Raw genomic sequence first — 18813 nt, 5'->3', positions numbered from 1 at the left:
TTATTGGATGACCGTTTTCTATATCAGCATATTTGTGAGGCAACAAAGTGATAGTCGTGACCTGATTATCAGTAGTGACCCTTCATGTTAAGAATCTTTACTTAAAGAGACCACTAGGAGGCAGTAATCATGTATTTAATTAAAGATGAGTGCTGGGTAAAGGGAAGGGATTTTTCTTTCATAAAAGTGACTGTTATGGTCCCAGACAATTTTTAAATTCATTCCTGTTGGAGAAACTAATGATGTTACCAACTGCAAATTCAAAATGGGAAGTGTTGAGAAGTAATTATAGAAGCTGCTGAGATTTTTTACCAGTAATGAGATATTGTTCAATATTTAAACCTAAGTGGATATCAAATGAATTGCTGAAGCTAATGGCAGAAAAGAAACATGCATGGAATGAGTATAACTTATCCGGGAATACAGAAGCTTGCTGTAAATATAAACGAGCCTGCAGTGGACTGACCATGGGAATTATTCAGGCTAAGGCAGATAATGAGAATTTTGCCTAAGATTGCAAAGAAAAGCAATAAAGAATTCTTTGCTGTGTTAACACTAGATGGAAAGTGATGAACCACTTTGGTCCATTGAATGTGAATGGCATAACTAGGAAGATCATGTAAGGGTTGCTAACAAACTGAATAAATATTTTGCATCTGCATTCACACAAGACGTTTTTAGGGATGGGTACGTTACAAGTATAAAAAGTTATAACTGAGGGCTAAATGATTTTGTGATATCTGAGAAGAATGTGGAAGAGAAATTGTTGAAGCTAAAAGTAAATAAGGCAGATAGTGCTGACAGAATCTAGTGGTAAACAAGACAAGAAAACTTTTAGCTGAAATTATGAGACCATTCTTGGAATAAAGGTAAGTCATTTGAGAATAGAGATGTGCAAATATCTCTTATCTTCACAAAGGGAAGAAAGGAACCAAAGGGCAAAGTGAGTACAAGTAATTGCAGGCCTGTAAAGTTGACCTCTCTGACAGGGAAAATAATAAAATCACTGGTTAAAGAAGTGATGTCGGATCATAAATTGATCCCACATCACTTCTTGACATAAATACAGTTATATAGCATCACAACATGGGTTTGTTGAAAGAACACCTTGTCTGACTAATTTGATTACTTTCAATGAAGTAATCACAAAGGTACTGGATGCATAAAATATTTTTATCACGTATTTATTAGCATTAGTTGAGGCATATGATGCAAGAAAGCAAGATTATACAGCAGCAACCAAAAAAAAAAAAAAAAAAACCCTTCCCATTTCATCCATCCGGTCACTCCAAATGTGTGTCTAGTTCAGCCTTAAATTTATTTAAGCTATCAACTTCCACAACTACAGATGGAAGTCTGTTCCAGCAATCAACTACCTGCTGGCTAAAGGCAAACTACTGCACATCTATTCTACAGTTATCTTTCCTCAATTTCAGTCTATGACCAAAAATTTTATCAGGTTCTTAATTTCAGCAAGTGAAAGTATCCCATCAACATTCAGCCGGCTCAAACCATTCAAGGCCATACACCTCAATCTGACCACCTCGCAGGTGCCTAGTCTCCAGGTGCAACTTGCAAAAATTAAGCCTTCTTCTTTAGTGCACCCCTTTGTTCCCCTCACCAATCTTGTTGCTCTTCTTTGTACTCATTCTAGCAACTCTACATCCTTTCTAAATTAGGCCTCCAGACCTATACATAGTACTCAAGGTGTAGCCTGACCATTGCCTTATACAAAGGTATAATTACCTCCTTGTCTCTGCTAGAAAAATTCCTAAATATCATTGACAAAACTCCATGACCTGCTCTGGCAGCCCATATACACTGCTCAGAGAAGTTCATATCTGACTGCACAATTACTCCCAGGTCTTTTTCATTCTCTACCTCCCTGAGTGTAGTACCACACAGTTCGTACGTATCTCTTGGTTTACTTTTACATATATGCAGTATCCAGTTTATCTTTGCCTTTGTCAATAATAAACTTCAGTTGCCACTTCTCAGCCGATTTGCCTAACTTTTCTAGATCCTGTTGCAGTAGTATACTGTCTTTACTGTGATTAACAACCCTGCCAACCTTTGTATCATCTGCAAAGTTGAACATTAAACCTGATATACCTTCATCGATATCATTGATAAATACAAAAAACAACAATGGGCCTAACACCAAACCCTGAGGGACTCCACTAATAACATTAGTCCACGTAGAGCAGTGTCCATTTATTATCACTCTCTGCCATCTCCCACTCAACCATCCCTTTATCCATTGCAGCAACGTGCCCTTAATGTCATACTGCTCCAATTTGTACAGCAATCTTCCATTTGCAACAGTATCAAAATTATTTTTCATCCAGTTCCTTTGGGACCACATCATAGTATCCAATAAAATTGTTCAGACAAGACTTCCCCTTAACAAACTAATCCTGTGTCTGAACTATTACTGCAGTCTTGTCTAGATGACCCTGTACCACCTCTTTAACCAGTGACTCCATTATTTTCGCCAGAACCGAAGTTAAACTAACAGGTCTATAATTATTTGTGTACCGTTTGCATCCACCTTTGGGAATTGGGGATACATTTGCACATCTCCAGTCCATGGGGACCTCCCCTGAGTCCAAGGATGCTCTCATAATTATGGCTAAGGGTTTGTTTACTTACTTTGCTGCCTCCTTCACTATGACTGGAGAGATAGATTCCATCTGACCCAGGTGCTTTTTTTATGTTTAACTTCAACAATTTCTCCTCCACTTTGGTCTCAGTTATTACAAAATCACTTAGCATTAGCATTAGCAAATTATTATTATTATTATTATTATTAATAGCCATATGGTGCAAGGAAGCCCGAGGCTTATACTGCACCAGCAAAAAAATTCCCGAGTTACCCTGAAAGAGAGAAAGAGAGAAGTAGAAAGGAATCACCAAGAAAGAGAAGAATGATGATATCCAGCTCAGGAACCTGGGTGTGCCAAGCCCATACTCACCAGGTGTGAGCCCCTGAGGTAAAAGGCACATGATGCAAGAAAGCAAGCTTATATAGCATCAGCCAAAAAAAAAACCCTTATTTCACCCATCCACACACTCCAAATGTTTGTCAAGTTCTGCCTTGAATCTATTTAAGCTATCAACGAAGATGGAACTTTGTTCCAGCAATCAACCACCCGCTGGCTAAAGGCAAACTTCCGCACATCTATCCTACACCATCTTTCCCCAATTTGAATTTATGCCCTCTCAGGCAATTATTCTGAGCAAGAGGAAGAATTCCATCAGCATTGAGCATACTCAAACCATTCAAGTCTTTATACACCTCAATCAGATCACCTCTCAGGTGCCTAGTCTCCAGACACTGTAGTTTGCAAAACGTAAGCCTTTCTTCATAAGAGCAACACTTTGTTCCATTCACTAATCTTGTTGCCCTTCTCTGTACTTGTTCCAACAGCTCTATATCTTTCTTAAAATGCGGACTCCAGACCTGTATTATGGGGCCTTAAAATGAGGACTCCAGACGAGCTGATAATCACCTCCTTATCCCTGCCAGAAAAATTCCTGTATATCATTGACAAGACACCTTGAGCTACACTTGCAGACCGTCTGCACTGCTCAGAAAACTTCATAACTACCTGCACAATTACCCCCAGGTCCCTTTCATTGTCTACCACTGTCAGTATAGTACCACACAGTTGATACGTTACTCTGGGATTACTGCTTCCCATATGCAGCACTTTACATTTGTCAATGTTAAACTTCATTTGCCATCTCTCAGCCCATCTGCCCAATGTTTCCAGATCCTGTTGCAGCAGTGTACTGTCATTAGTGTCATTAAAAACCCGGCCAACCTTCATATCATCTGCAAACTTGGACATTAAGCCCGATATATCATCAACAATATCATTTATAAATACAGAAAACAACAATGGACCCAACATTGAACTCTGAGGGACTCCACTAATAACATTAGTCAGTGAAGAGCAGTGTCCATTGATTACAGAGAAGACAGAGATTACCACTCTCTGTCTTCTCACACTCAACCATTCCTTTATCCATAGCAGCAATTTTCCTCCAATGCCACACTGCTCCAATTTGTGCAGCAGTCTTCCATGTGCAGCAGTATCAAAGGCCTTCCTAAGATCCAAATATATGATATCAAAATTATTTTTTGCATTCAGTTCCTTTGTGACTACATCATAGTATCCAATCAAATTGATCAGACACGACTTCCCCTTAATAAACCCATGCTGCATCCAAGCTATAACTGAAGTCTTGTCTAGATGATCCTTGAATGCTTCTTAATCAGTGCCTCCATTAATTTCCCTGGAACATACGTTTGTGGATTGGGGTCATATTTGCATATCTCCAGTCCATGGGTACCTCCCCTGAGTCCATGGAAACTCTCATAATTATGGCTAAGCATTTGCTTACTTCCTTTGTCACCTCATTTAATATAACTGGATAGATTCCATCCACGCCCAGGTGCCTTTCTTATGTTTGTCTTCAATTTCTCCTCCACTTTACTCTCAGTTATTATCTAGCTTACTGCCAGAGTTTAATACACCTCTGTAATTCCCCTCCCTGAATATCTCCTCATGTATGAATGTAGATGCAAAATTTTCATTTAGTTTGTTAGCTACCTGAGCAGGATCATCAACAGTTGAACCATCATTTTCAATTGAACCAATCTGATTCATCCCCTTCCTTCTAGAGTTTACATAAGTAAAGAACTCTGCTATTTTTCTTTGCATCCTTTGCCAAAGATTCTCTTAATCTTCCTTCACCTGCCTAACTTCCTTTGTGACTTGGTTACAGACCAGCTTATATCTATCATAGGTTTCTGTGTCACTTGTTATTGTATATGTATCCCATGCATTTTTCTTCTCTGTCACATGTCTAAATAGTTTATCTGACATACATTTAGCCCTAAATCTTGAACAGAATTTCTTAGTTGGTATGAAAAGCCTAGTAGCTTCCAAGATTAATTCTTTGAATGCTTCCCATTTTGAATTTGCTGTTAGTAACATCATCAGTTGGTTCCAACTTATAGAATTGAAATATTGTCTCAGACCACTGTAGTCACCTTTACGAAAGAAAAATCCCTCCCTTTACCCTTGATGGTAGTTACCTCTTTGAATAAATCCCACTTCAGCACACTGTGATCACTGCCACCTAGTGGTTCCTTTATTTGCATATTCTTAATGTATAAAGAATCACTACTGATAATCAGATCAAGAGTATTACTCCCTCTAGTTGCCTCCTGAACATGTTGCTGTAGAAAAAAAATCATCCAATAAATCCACAAAAGCCTTGCTAGTGTGTGTGACCAACCCAAAAATTCCAGTCAATCTCTGGGAAAATAAAATCCCCCATTATATGACACTCTGCTTAATGGCCCACTCTATTTCTCTGCACAATTGCTCATTATACTCATTAGATTCATTAGGCGTATTAACACACACCTACTCTCATTTTTTCTTTCCCAGTGCTTATGTCACACCAAACAGACTCAACATTGCATTGTCCACCGTCAATTAGATGCACTTCCTTAGATTTTATGTGTTTCTTAACTAACAGCTCCTCCCTTCCTATCCTTTCTGTACACATTGTACTCCCCAAATTCCAATTCTGCACTGCTTATGTCTGTGTGATACCACGTCTCTGATATCCCAACAATATCCGCCTTTGATGTCTTGACTAGCACTTCAAGCTCATCAAATTTATTAACTATACTCCTAGCATTGGTGTACATGCAAGTATACATGCACCTGTTTCTACTCTTAGTTACCCTAACACTGATCATGTATTTACATATTCCACTATGACTCACAGCAGTCCTGGAAATCCCCATTGCCTTGCTTTCCAGGCTGCTGCTCAATTGCATTTCAACAGGAGCAGTGGAAGAATCACTTTCACTTTTAATCTGTTAGTCCTTAAAAATTAAAAAAAGTAAAGTGCAGCCATTATCAACCCACTGCAGGATGGAAGCCTCCTCAACAATTCATGCTGAGGGAAATGGACCGTAATCTGCCACGCTGGTCCAGTGCGGGTTGGCAGATCGACCGTATTCAGCAGTCAGGGGCTTGAACCCCGGTCTACTCAAAGAGTGTGTGCTACTGCACTCCCGCTCCTGACCACTTGGCTACGGAGGCCTATTAGTCCGTGTATCACCCCAAACTAGAAGTTTTCCGACCCATCTAACTCTGCCTCGATAGCATCAGCAAATATTCTTGCACCCTTTCTGTTTAAGTGTATTCCATCCATGTAGAAGCAGTCTCTCCTGTTAACAAGCACAGAGCAGGCTGAGAAAAATTCTACCCCTTGAGCCTTGCACAATCTCTCCAGGGCTGAATTGATCAACAAGCCGGTCATCATATAATCCCTCCTATTGTGTGTGGGCAGAATTGCAGACACTTTCAAATTCAACCCTAACTCGGCTTTTTTTCAGCATTGACTTGTACTTGTTAAGTAATTCAGCCAATTTCCTACTCTTAATATCATTAGTGCCAACATGTACAACAATATCACCCTTTGTGCCCTTAAAAGATGATATCTGCTTTACAATGTCATCAACATTTTCCTCTGCCAGACATACCCTGGTCCTGTTCCATATATCCGTTTTGTACAAGATGTTCCCCTTTTCCCTGACAATAGAGTCACGTACAATAACTAGTTACTTTGGGACCAGCCCATTCTGCCTTGGGGATTTCCACTGAGTTGCATGATATTCAAGGGCAAGCTCGGGCATTGATGTGGGCAGCTGAGAGCTTAATGGGCCCCTCTCGATTTAAATCCTTCTAGGGCATCCACCCTGTCCTTCAAGCTCTCATATAAGCCCATAACAATACTGAGGTGGTGCCTGATTTCCTCACACTCCTTACATCGCGCACACACAAATATATTCCCCTTGGCAATATCATGTCCCGTTCCTGATTTCTCCACAAACATCAAACAAGCAGTGCATTTCAATAGACTATGATTCAGAGGACAACCGCTTCCCCCCCTCAGTTCTCCCCTGAGCCCCAGCACTTTCATTAGCTTGAGCCTTTTGCTTTGCTGCTCTGGTCTGAATCATGATTTCTATTCAAGTTCAATAAAATTCCAATACAAAATACACTTAGCTTCCTGTTAGAGGTTGATAAACTTCTGGCGTTCCCCTCCTTGAATAACTCCTCATGTGTGAATGTAGATGCAAAATACTGATTCAGTTTATGAGCTATTTGAGCAGGATCATCAATAGTCAAACCATCTATGTTAAGTGGACCAATCTGTTTCATCCCCTTCCTTCTAGAATTTACATAAGTAAAGAACTCTTTGCATCCCTTGCCAAAGATTTCTCGTAATCTGCCTTCGCCTGCCTAACCTCGTTTGTGACTTGATTACAGACTAGCTTATATCTGCCATAGGCATCTGTGTTGCCTGATAATTTATATGCACCCCATGAATTTTTCTTCTCTGCCACATCATCATCATCGTCATCATCATCAGCCATTTTCAATCCACTGCAGGATGAAGCCCTCTCCAGCAACTTTCCAGTTCCTTCTGTTTTGAGCACTGGCCATCCATTTACTACCGAAATACTCATGAATTTCATCTATCCATCTCCGCCTTTGTCTTCTAGGTTTTCTTCTAGCTCCTCTTGGGTACCATTCTGTTATTTTCTTAGTCTATCTGTCATCATGTCTTCGAGCTATATATCCTGCCCAAGACCATTTTAGTTCTTTAGTTTTGATAAGAATGTCCTTTACTTGAGTTTGCTGCCTAATCCATGTGTTTCTCTTCTTATCTAACAGTCTGATTCCCAATATAATTCGTTCCATTCTTCGCTGTGTAATTCTCAGCTTCTCTTCCATTCTTTTGGTGAGTGCCCAAGTTTCACTTCCATAAGTCATGGTATTTGTCTGATACACTGGTTCATTTTTTTACATTTGAGACAAACTGGGATATTGCTCTTCAGTATGTGACTATTTTCCTGAATGCTATCCATCCAAAATTTATTCTTCCCTTGACTTTCAGCCATTTATCATTATTAAAGTTAATAACTTGTCCCAGATAAGTATATGATTCCACCTTTTCAATTACTGCTCCTTCAATCATTATGTCCCTTTCTGTGGCATACTTGTTCATCATTACTTTTGTTTTAGCCATATTCATCTTTAGTCCAAAATCCTTACTAACTGTGCATAAGTGATTAAGATTTTCCTGTAATTCTTTGGGATTGTGACTTATGATCACAATGTCATCTGCAAATCGTAAATGGTTTAGGTACTCTCCATTCACATTGACTCCTTTCTGCGACCAGTCCAATCTTCAGAAAGCTTCCTCAAGGGCAGCAGTAAACAGCTTTGGAGATATTGTGTCTCCTTGTCGAACTCCTTTCTCGATTTTAAATTTGCTACTGCCTTTGTCTAGTCTAATAAAGGAGGTAGCGTTCTCATATATTTTCTTCAAAATCATAATATATGGGGTATCTATGCCTTGTCTTTCCAGTGCCCGAAACATTGCCTTATGCTGTATGGAGTCAAATGCCTTTTCATAATCCACAAATGCCAGGCATAATGGTGTTTTATATTCATTTGCTTTCTCCATTAGCTGTCATATTACGTGAAGGTGATCCATAGTTGAGAATTCTGTCCTAAAGCCAGCTTGCTCTTTCGGTTGATTCTCATCAAGTATTCTTTCTAATCTGTTAGTAATGACCCTTGTGAACAACTTGTAGATGTGGGATAACAAGCTAATTGGTCTATAATTTCCCATTTCTGATTTATCTCCTTTCTTATGCAGCAAAACTATGATTGCATTATTCCACTGCTTAGGCATCACACCTTTTCTAATGCACTTTGTGAAGAGCCTTGCCAGTTTTTGTGTTATGTCTCTTCCTCCCAATTTTAATAACTCTACAGTAACTTCATCTTCCCCTGGGGCTTTCTGATTCTTCATTTTCTTCAATGCATGTTCTACCTCATCAGGAAGAATATCGGGTATGTCGTATGTGTTGCTACTTTGCAATCCATCTTCCCCACTGCTGGTATCATTCCCTCGCTCCTTGTATAATTCTCTATAGTAGTCTTCTGCTATTTGAATTATGTCTTCTCTGCTGTTTATAAGTACCCCATCGCTATTCTTCAGTTTTAGTATCATTTGTCTTTCTGTATTACTGCTCGTGGCTGCTGATTTAAATCCTTTGTTTTCCCTTAATGCTTGTTCTACTTTTCTTGTGTTAAATCTTCTTATGTCCTCTCTGAGTCTCTTTCTAATGGCTTTGCATAACTCAGTATACTCAATTTTCTCCCTGTAAGTGTTTTTCTTGCTCTTCATTTGTCATCTTCGGTTCATCATGACAAGTGTTTCTTGACTAATTTTTTCTTTTTTGGATTTCTCTTTCCCTGTAGGTTTCTTGGGCTTTATCACTTTCAGAAAGTTGTAACATTCCTCATCGATATCTTGGTCCTGAGCAGTCTGCAGAAGCTCAAACTTGTTCTTAAGTTCCAGTACATACTGCTTTTTCCTTTCCTTTCCTACATCTATATCAAGTGTACATCTTACCATTCTGTGATCACTTCCAACATTTACCTTATTCAGGACAGTAACATCATTCACAATATATCTTCTGTTAGTAAGGATGAAGTCGATTTCATTAGTTGTTAATCCATTTGGACTCTTCCAAGTCCACTTTTTGTTCACCCTTTTCTTGAAAAAAGTGTTCATTACTGACAGTCCTTGAGATTCTGCAAATTCCACAAGTCTTTCACCTCTTTTATTTCTTTCACCAATTCCAAAATTTCCTCTAGTTCCTCTTTCTGCGCTGTTTTGCCTTTTTCCAACCTTAGCATTGAAGTCCCCCATAATAATAGTGTAGTGGGTTTTCTGCTCATCTAGAAGACTCTCAATTTCGGTGTACATTTCTTCAACCTCTTCATCATCATGGCTCGATGTTGGTGCATAAATCATTATAACCTTTAGCCTGTACCTCTTAGAAATCTTGAGTATTAGTCTTGACACTCTTGGTGATGTACTTTTGAATTCCAAAATGTTGTTTTTAAAATCTTTATGGACCAGAAACCCAACTCCACCTTCACTCCTTTCACTGTTTCCATTGGTATACAGCAGATTTCCACTTTATAAACTTATAAGTGATTCATTTCTTCTTCTTGTTTCAGCCAAACCGATGATATTCCAATTCACATTTTCTAATTCCTTTTCCAGCTCCAATATCCTGTCTTCACCGATGAGTGATCATACGTTATAACAGGCCAAGTTCAGTTTCCGTGCATGGCAGCCTGGTCGTACCCAGAGATTCTTAGCACCCTCTGCTTCCATTCTGATCCTTTCACTGCCGTAAGGGGGAGAGTGAAAGCTGCTGGGGACTGAGGGCCCTTTGTATTGTTGTGCTGTCATGCTGGAGGGTTTGGTCTTTTCCTCTTCACGCTGACCAGGCGTCTTGAAGAGAACCACTCTACACGTTCGTTGCCACCTAAGTGACGTAACAGGGCTTACCATCGAGAAGGTGTGCATGAGTGGATTTTAGGGAGGCAGGCCAACCGGACTTCTCCTAAATCTTCTGTAATAGAGAGATATTGGATCCATCAGTGTTTTAGGCTGAGTGTCTGATAACACACAGGATACCTGTTCCCCTCTAAGCCCCTCTCTGCCACAAGCCTGATTAATTCATCTAGGCCTGAACCTTGAACAGTATTCCTTACTTGGTATGAAAAGCCTCATAGCCTTCAAGATTAAGTCCCTGAATGCTTCCCATTTAGAATTCACCATTCGTATCAACTTAGTTGATCACACTGTATAGAATTTAAAAACTGTCTGAGACAGCTGTAGTCACCTTTACTACAGAAAAGGTGACTACAGCAAAATCTTTAAGTAAATCCCACATCAGTACACTGTGATCACTGTCACCTAGTGGTTCCTTTATTTGCAAATTCTTAATGCATGAATAATCACTGCTACTAATCAGATCCTCCAATAAATCCACAAAACTTTTGCTTGCTTGTGAGTTACCAGTCCACAAGTTTCAGTCAATGTCTGGAAAGTTAAAATCCTCCATTGCAAGACATTCTGATTTACTGGCCCACTCTATTTCTCTGCACAACTGTTCGTTGTACTCATCGGAGTCATTAGGCCTATAATACACTACTACTCTCATTTTCCCTTTCCCAGTGTTTATGTCACACCAAACAATCTCAACATTGCACTGTTCACCCATGTCAACTGGTTGCACTTCCTTAGATTTTATGTTTCTTAACTAACAGCATAACCCCTCCTCCTTTCCTACCCTGTCTGTCCTTTCTCTCATTATACTTCCTATTCTAAATTCCAATTCTGCACTGCTTATATCTGTGGGATATCACATGTTTTTGACATGTGATAAAACCCCCAGATATAAGCAGATATCCCACAGACAGTTGGGATATCACATGTTTTTGATATCCCAACAATATCTGCCTTTGATGTTTTGATCAGCACTTCAAATTCATAAAATTTATTTATTATACTTCTATCATTAGTGTACATGCATCTGTTCTTACTCTTAGTTACCGAGTTACCGTAACACAGCCCATGTATTTACTTATTCCACGATGACTCCCAGTAGTCCTTGAAATCCCCAGTACCTTGCTTTCCAGGCTGCTGTTCATTTTAATAGAAGCAGTGCAAGAATCATGTTCACCTCTGGCTACTTTTAACTTATTAGTCTGTGAATCCCCCCCCCCCCAAGCTAGCAGTTTTTTGACCCATCCAGCACTGCCTTGAGAGCATTAGCAAATATTCTTGCACTCTTTCTATTTCAGTGTATCCCATCCCTGTAGAAACAGGCTCTCCTGTTAACAAGCACTGACCACACTGAGAAAAATTCTGCCCCATGAGCCTTGCACAATCTCTCCAAGGCTGAATTGATTGACAAGGCTCTCATCATATATCCCCTCCTGTCATGTCTGGGCAGAATTGCAGACACTCTCAAATGTAACCCTTACTCGCAACTTTTTTTCAGCATTGACCTGTAATTGTTAAGTAAATCTGCAGATCTCTTACTCTTAAGGTCATTAGTGCCAATGTGTATAACAATATCACCTTTTTTTTTTTGCCCTTAAAAGATGATATCTGCCCTACAATGTCATCAACTTTTGCCCCTGGCAGACATACCCTGGTTCTGTACCACCTATCCTTTTTGCATAATATATCCCCATTTCAGTAAAGCTTTTAATTTTGTTCTGCATTCACAAATGCTGTACAAATTGGAGTAGTGCAGAAGACATCATTGAACAGCAAGTGATGAACTGGCCTGTGAGTGAGGAATTTAATGGAATCATTGATGCCAAGAGATTCAATACCCAACCTCTCTGAAGGAAATGACAGGTAACTTTATGAATTGATTTGCCCTTAGAGTAGGTATCCTTTTTTTTTTCCTAGTGCCCCTGAGAATCAAGTTTAGTATACCCAAGGGTGGATCCACCCTTCATGTTTTCAGGATTAGGGATGACAGTTTGGAATCTACTCCTCATTAGTGGTGTTTGTATTGTCTCCACCTGATTTGATAGTCACAGCTCTTAACAGTGTGTGTGTGTGCAGGATTCAATATTTGAATCCTGCACCCAGCCAGTCCTGGCACAAAGTTTCACATCCTATGGCTAATCCAAAGTAAATGAGCTTTTTCTTGTGGAATTGTTGAGAAGCCCTTCAAAAGAATTTCTTCAACATCATGATGCAAGGTAGGGTAAATTTTCTTTCTCTTTGCAGTATCTTAGATTTGGCTGTTTCAGGCAATATATGAAAATTGTTTGTAAGGACTTAAGCAGAAAAAAAATTATCATTGCACAATTATTTTTGCTGTTTCTACCAAATTCATAACTGTGCATTTTTGATAATGTTTAAAACATTTCTGAGAATTGCACAGATGATGATTGCTGAAAACTGACTGTTTTCCTGTCTTTTTTCTTATACAATTCAACCACCTTTCAGCTGTGGTTTTGCTTTCCCCTCTTTTGTGTTTCTCCTCTCTCCTTTCATCTTGACTCTGAGTTGTTCAAACTTTCTCACAATCCTGATGTATGCATACAGTAATGTGTAAAATTTCCTCCTAATATTCTCTGGCAATCAGAATTTTTTATACAGTATATTGTAAAATGTGACACTTTCTTGAAAAATGTACATATCGGTCTTCCATGATAACAGTAATTGAACAGGCTCATTGCTGATGAGATTCTTCCTCTTGCTCGGATTATGAACTTGAGGGGGCATCAATTCAGATTGAGGAAAGACAGTTGTAGAATAGATGTGTGGAAATTTGCCTTTAGCCAGTGTGTAGTTGATTGCTGGAACAAACTTCCATCTGTCATGGAAGTTGATAGCTTATATAAATTCAAGGAGGAACTGGATAAAGCTTTAGAGGGAATGGATTTGTGAAATTGATTTAATAGAATTAAACTATTTCTTAAAGATGATACCTTTAAGAAATAGTTTAATTTCTGAATCAAAGGGAGCTGAAATTCATTCTTTATAGCTATAAATTCCCTATGAGTAGCTTTATTATAAATGGGCTTGACTGTATTACATAATAAGAGAGTAATTTAAATTAACTTAGTGCACAATTGTTCTTAAATTTTTTGCCACATCCACACTTTCAATTTTTTACCACTGTTTCAAAGAAAATGGTCTCTATTCAGGACAATGTGGTTTCTGAAGGCATAGGTCAACTTTGGATCATTTAATTAGACCAGGAACATGTTTGTGATACTTTTATGAAATCTGAGTATCTAGTGTCAGTCACCTTTGATATCAAAAAACCATATGATGCAGCTTGCAAATTTGACATATTACAAGATCTCCATGACTTCTAATACCATAGTCATGTATTATTAAAAACTTCCTCTCTGATCATGTTTTCAAGTCTATGTAGGGCACTCTCTCTCTCCATTGTTATGCTAAGAGGAAGGAATTCCACAAGAATCCATTTTTAATTTTATACTTTTTGTGTCGAAATAAACTCTACCACAGAACAACTTCCACCAACTATAAATAACATCCTCTATGTTGATGACATCACGATATATTGTCATTCATTGAAATATAACTGTAACAAGCCATTGATCACTTTTCATCCTGGACATAGGCTAATAGATTAAGATTTTCATTACTCAGATAGTATTTTCATTCCTGTGATCACGACATACGGTCGAAACGCGTTGTCAGCTTCAGGAAGGAAAATCGTTTTGAATTTTTTCGTTAGATTCTTTTAATTGCGGTAATTTGATTTTGAATTGTTTTAAATTGATTTTGAATTGTGTTAAATTGATTATTTAATTATTTATATTTTACTTTAATGTACCGGTAAGTTGTCGATTTTTTCGTTTTTTCCGTTTTAATTTCTGGAGGGTATCATACGGAAGTGTTCTACGTACTATATTGAGGTAAACTCCTCTTATTATTTTACTAATGATTTTCATTACAGAAGGCTGTTTGTGTACACTACTGTCAAAAACTGAACCTTCATCATGACCTAGAGTTGAGTCTTGGGCAAAACTTTATCACAGTGGCAGCAGAAGATAAATTCCCATGACTTATTTTTGACCGGAAACTGACTTTTCTGCAGCATATCTGTCAGAGAAGGACAAAGTGTGCTAACGAATTTAATGTTCTTCATGCCCTCTCCTCAACCCCAGAGGGTTCTGATTGATATAACTACTTCATCTCTACTGTATTCATGTCCACTCCAAACTAGATTGTGGTTCCCAAATGTATACTTCAGCTAGACAGTGCACTTTATATTATCTAATGCAGGCATCTGCATTTCTACAGGAGCATTTCATACATCTCCTCTCCATATCCCCAACATTGAAGCAAATGAGCCATTTCAGTCTCTTCAACACAAGTAATTGTTCCTTGAAGTATGCTTTTAAATTGAAATTTGAAAGGCTTTGAGTCATGATGGGAAAATCTGTACAACCCCATCTCTCACGGACACTAGTTTTTGAGCCATGATGGTATAATCTGTATAATACCCATCACACTGCAAACCAACCCTTTTGTCAGCTGGTAGTCTGACATGTTAAGTATCTATTATTAATCTAATAAAATTTAGGACAGAAAAGCCTCAAACTGTGACCTTATTTAGTGAAATTGCTTTGTTACTATATATCTGAATTTTAAGACAAACTGAAGTTTGTACATTATGCAGCATTATTATTATAACATCTCATATTGTGAAATCCTTCACAACAAGTTGCCTCCATCTTATACTTTGAATAAGTAACATTTCCCCATTAGAGAAGTCTTTCTTATTATCAGTTGGGAACCATCACTCAGAGCTGATGACAATGGTGCTGCCCACTGATAAGAGACAAATAGCTTTGAAATGGTGCTACATTGATGGTGGTGCTGCTACTCAACTGAGAATAAGTAACAGCAGGCTTCTCTAATGAGGAAATATCAAAAATACTACATTTAAATTCTGACAAGGCTGCATAAAAAAATTCAAAGGATGATAGTTGGATGCTCCATCAAGACTCCAGCACACATGTGCTTTCTGTTCACCAATTAGCATTAGCATTAGCATTAGTAGAGGCATTTGATGCAAGAAAGCAAGCTTATGCAGCATCAGCCAAAAAAAAAAAAAAAAAAAAAACCACTTCCACTTCACCCCTCTGTTCGTTCAAAATACCTGTCCAAAATTTCTGGACAAAAAACAAATCCCTGTGTGTGAACATGCATCCTACTCACCAGACCTAGCACCTTGTGACTTTTTTCCTTGGCTAAACTGAAAAGTGTACTTTTGGGAACCCATGTTCAGCCTACTGAAAACATTCAGAAAAAAATGACAAGTGTTAAAAGGGCTCACAGGAGATGATTTCCACAAATGTATCTGTGCTCAGAAGAAACATATGGAACAGTGTGTGCAAGCCCAAGGCAATTATTTTGAAGGGGATAACTTGTAAGGTATGAAATATTTCTTATATTTATTTTATTGCAACAATATCATTATTATTAGCCACATTTCATAGTTTGAGGCTTTCTGCCCTAACATTTTATTAGTCTAAGACCTATACCTTTTCGCATTTCTCATAAAGTGTAAATAAGTCACAATTGGGTTGTCATCCTCTTATACCCCCACCCACCTGCTTATCAATGAAAGGCCAAATAGATTTAGAGCTATTTGTACTCGTCTAAGCATAAGTAACAGCAGACTTCTTTTAATGGGGAAGGTTACTTATTCACAGTATAAGAGAAAGACAACTTGTAAAGGATTTCTTGATATGAGCTGTTATAATCATGATGCTTGACATACAAAATTCAGTGATCAGCACAAAAATTCAACTGTATTCATTTCTGTAAAAAACGTAAGATCCACCCTGAATTACAACTTAAAAATTTCACCATACCTCTTTCCAATAGTATCAGATTTCTTGGCCTAATCCTGAACAATAAATTAAACTTCATTCAGCACATAACATATCAGTTTCTTAAAAAATTAAATATCCTCAGAGTACTATCTTCATCAACATGGAGTGCTGACCGATACACTGGATCACCAATACGATGAATTCAGCTAAGAAAAGTGCACTAATTTGGCTAGCACTATCCATCACAGTGCCCTAAGAATTGCCTCAGGGGCATTTAGAACATCCCCTGTACACAGTCTGCACACGAACCTCCACTCCATCTTTGGAGGAAAATGTTGCTACTCAACTATGCAGCAAAAATACGAAGCTTTCCCTTTCATTCTATTTGGCCATACTTAGTTGAGCCCGAGTGGACCACCTTTTATTACAACAAACCTAACAAAAACAGGCCAATATCTTTATGATAAGTCTACTACAGTTAATAGAATGCTGGAATTTACATGTGGATAATATCTTTCAGGATACAAGCACTTATGACCCTCCATGGTCTAGTTATACAAAGTGCAAAGTGTGTTAGTTGTCTGACGGCAACAAGGATTTCCCCCATCTCCACATTGTGTACTCTGTTTGTGTAGCACAGAACTCTGTGAAGGCCAGAGATTTAAAAAGTGTGTGGGGGTGGACGGATGGGCAACGTTGTGTACCATTGTTCTTCTGACCATTTAGCTGTTGGGACCCACCATTACCGCACTTGGCCCCGGGGAGGCAGGTCAGGTACTCAGTAGATTTTTGTACTCTGGCAGGCCCTGCCACCTAGTTTCCAAAGATTTCAGTGGCAAGGGCCTATGTAAAAAAAATAAATAAATAAAATAAAAATAAAAAATAATAAATAAAAAGAAATAAAAAAGGGGGTTAACGCCAGAATATAAAAGACCAAGAGTAATGTAAGCATGGTTTAAATTTGGACATTATTAATTGATAAGTTGTGTGGGGTGTACACTGCAAGATAGACAGAGTAGGGAGGGGAGCTGAAGACAGGAACCAATCTCCTTGTCCCGGCCGGGGAGGAGAGTAAAAGAAAACCAGGCTAGAGTGCTCGGTTTGATCACCAATATGGCTTGTGGCAGAAAAGCTGCTGGTGTCTCCAGTGTCTGGGTTTTGGAGTCTTCAGTGGGATCAGGTACTGGTTGAGCTTGCCTGGAGATTCAGTTGCAGATATCAGCCCGATGGAACTTGGATGAAGGAAGTGAATTTCAGTTTAATTGAGCTTCGATGAGGTCGGCGATTGATGCTACTGGAGAGGGGAGAATCTGCCCAGAATCTGTCTCAAGTTATTGCTCTTGGTGGTTTAGGCTCCTTAGTGTGGCGCCTCCGTAGCCAGGTGAGAAGGAGCAGCAGTGCATAGCACATGCTTCTTGATTAGACCGGGGTTCAAGCCCGTCACCACCAAATACGGAGGATGTGGAAAGGTCAAGGAATGACCACCGCATATCCCGGAGCAATATGGCCTTAGTTGCTAATGCTCCTAAAAACCAAATAACAAATAACAAATAGCTCCTTAATGTTCTTCGTCTGTTGAAGACATCCTGTGCAAAAGTGGTGAAGTATTTATAATTGTGATGGTTATGAATTAGTATATGTTCTTTGTTCTTTGGCAAATTAATAATCTTTATGATCAGAATAGATCTCAAGTCTTCATAGTCAGGACAGTCATACATTATATGGTGCCTAGATTCGTCATTGCCATAGTGGCAGCGTGGATCATTTGTGATGCCCAGAGACATTAATTTTTCTTGTATTGACCCGTGGCCTGTGAGGAGGTACATTATGTACAGGCCAGGGGAAAACCAGCTTGGGGCTTTTGGGAATGTTACTTCAGGGATGAATTTCTTTGTAATTGCTCCCTTGGTGGATGTCATCCATCTATCCTGCCAGGCTTGCTGCAGATGAGCAAGAAAGTGTCTTTTCTCTGTCTTGCGATTGATTGCTGAGTTAGTGGTGAATCCAATGGTGGTAGTGGAAATTCCTTTGAACAGATGAAATGCTTTGAACTGCTGCATCTAATTATTTCAAGATCTAGAGGGAGGACTCCAACGAGGACTTGGAGAGCAGGAGTGCTCACCATGCAGCAGGCTCTGGTGATGGTAAGTAGTATTCCTCTTTGAATGGTAGCTAATTTCTTCTGATTTGTGACAATAGTTGCCTGACCCCTGCAGCATATGAGATGGCTGGAATAAAGACTGCTTTGTAAAACAGGGCTAGGGTACATCGGTTTAAACCCCAGTCCCTGCTGGTGACCCTTGCCACCAATGCTATGTAATTTCTTATCTTCTTTTGGATATACAGTAGGTGTGGGAGGAAGGACAGTTTTGAGTCCAGGATTACACCAAGGTGCTTAAGCTGGGTGCAGTGCTTGATGGTTGTGGCATTGATCTTAATCTGCGGTGGCCTGGTTGAGCTTAGGTTCCCTTTCAGGAGGATGCTTGAGGTT

General features: G+C 39.0%; 1 protein-coding gene across 3 annotated transcripts in view; it reads left to right on the top strand.

Moving 5' to 3' along the window:
* The window catches only part of LOC150080668 (fibrillin-2-like), a 1460049-nt gene that overhangs the window by 1308300 nt on the left and 132936 nt on the right, over nt 1–18813 (top strand). The gene's annotated exons all lie outside the window — the stretch shown is intronic.

This window comes from Mastigoproctus giganteus, chromosome 9 (assembly GCF_048544385.1).
Source record: "Mastigoproctus giganteus isolate SK-2022 chromosome 9, ASM4854438v1, whole genome shotgun sequence".
In the NCBI taxonomy this organism is placed as follows: Eukaryota; Metazoa; Arthropoda; class Arachnida; order Uropygi; family Thelyphonidae; genus Mastigoproctus; species Mastigoproctus giganteus.
Note: the sequence above shows the minus strand (reverse complement) of the source record. Positions and strands in the feature narration are given on the sequence as shown.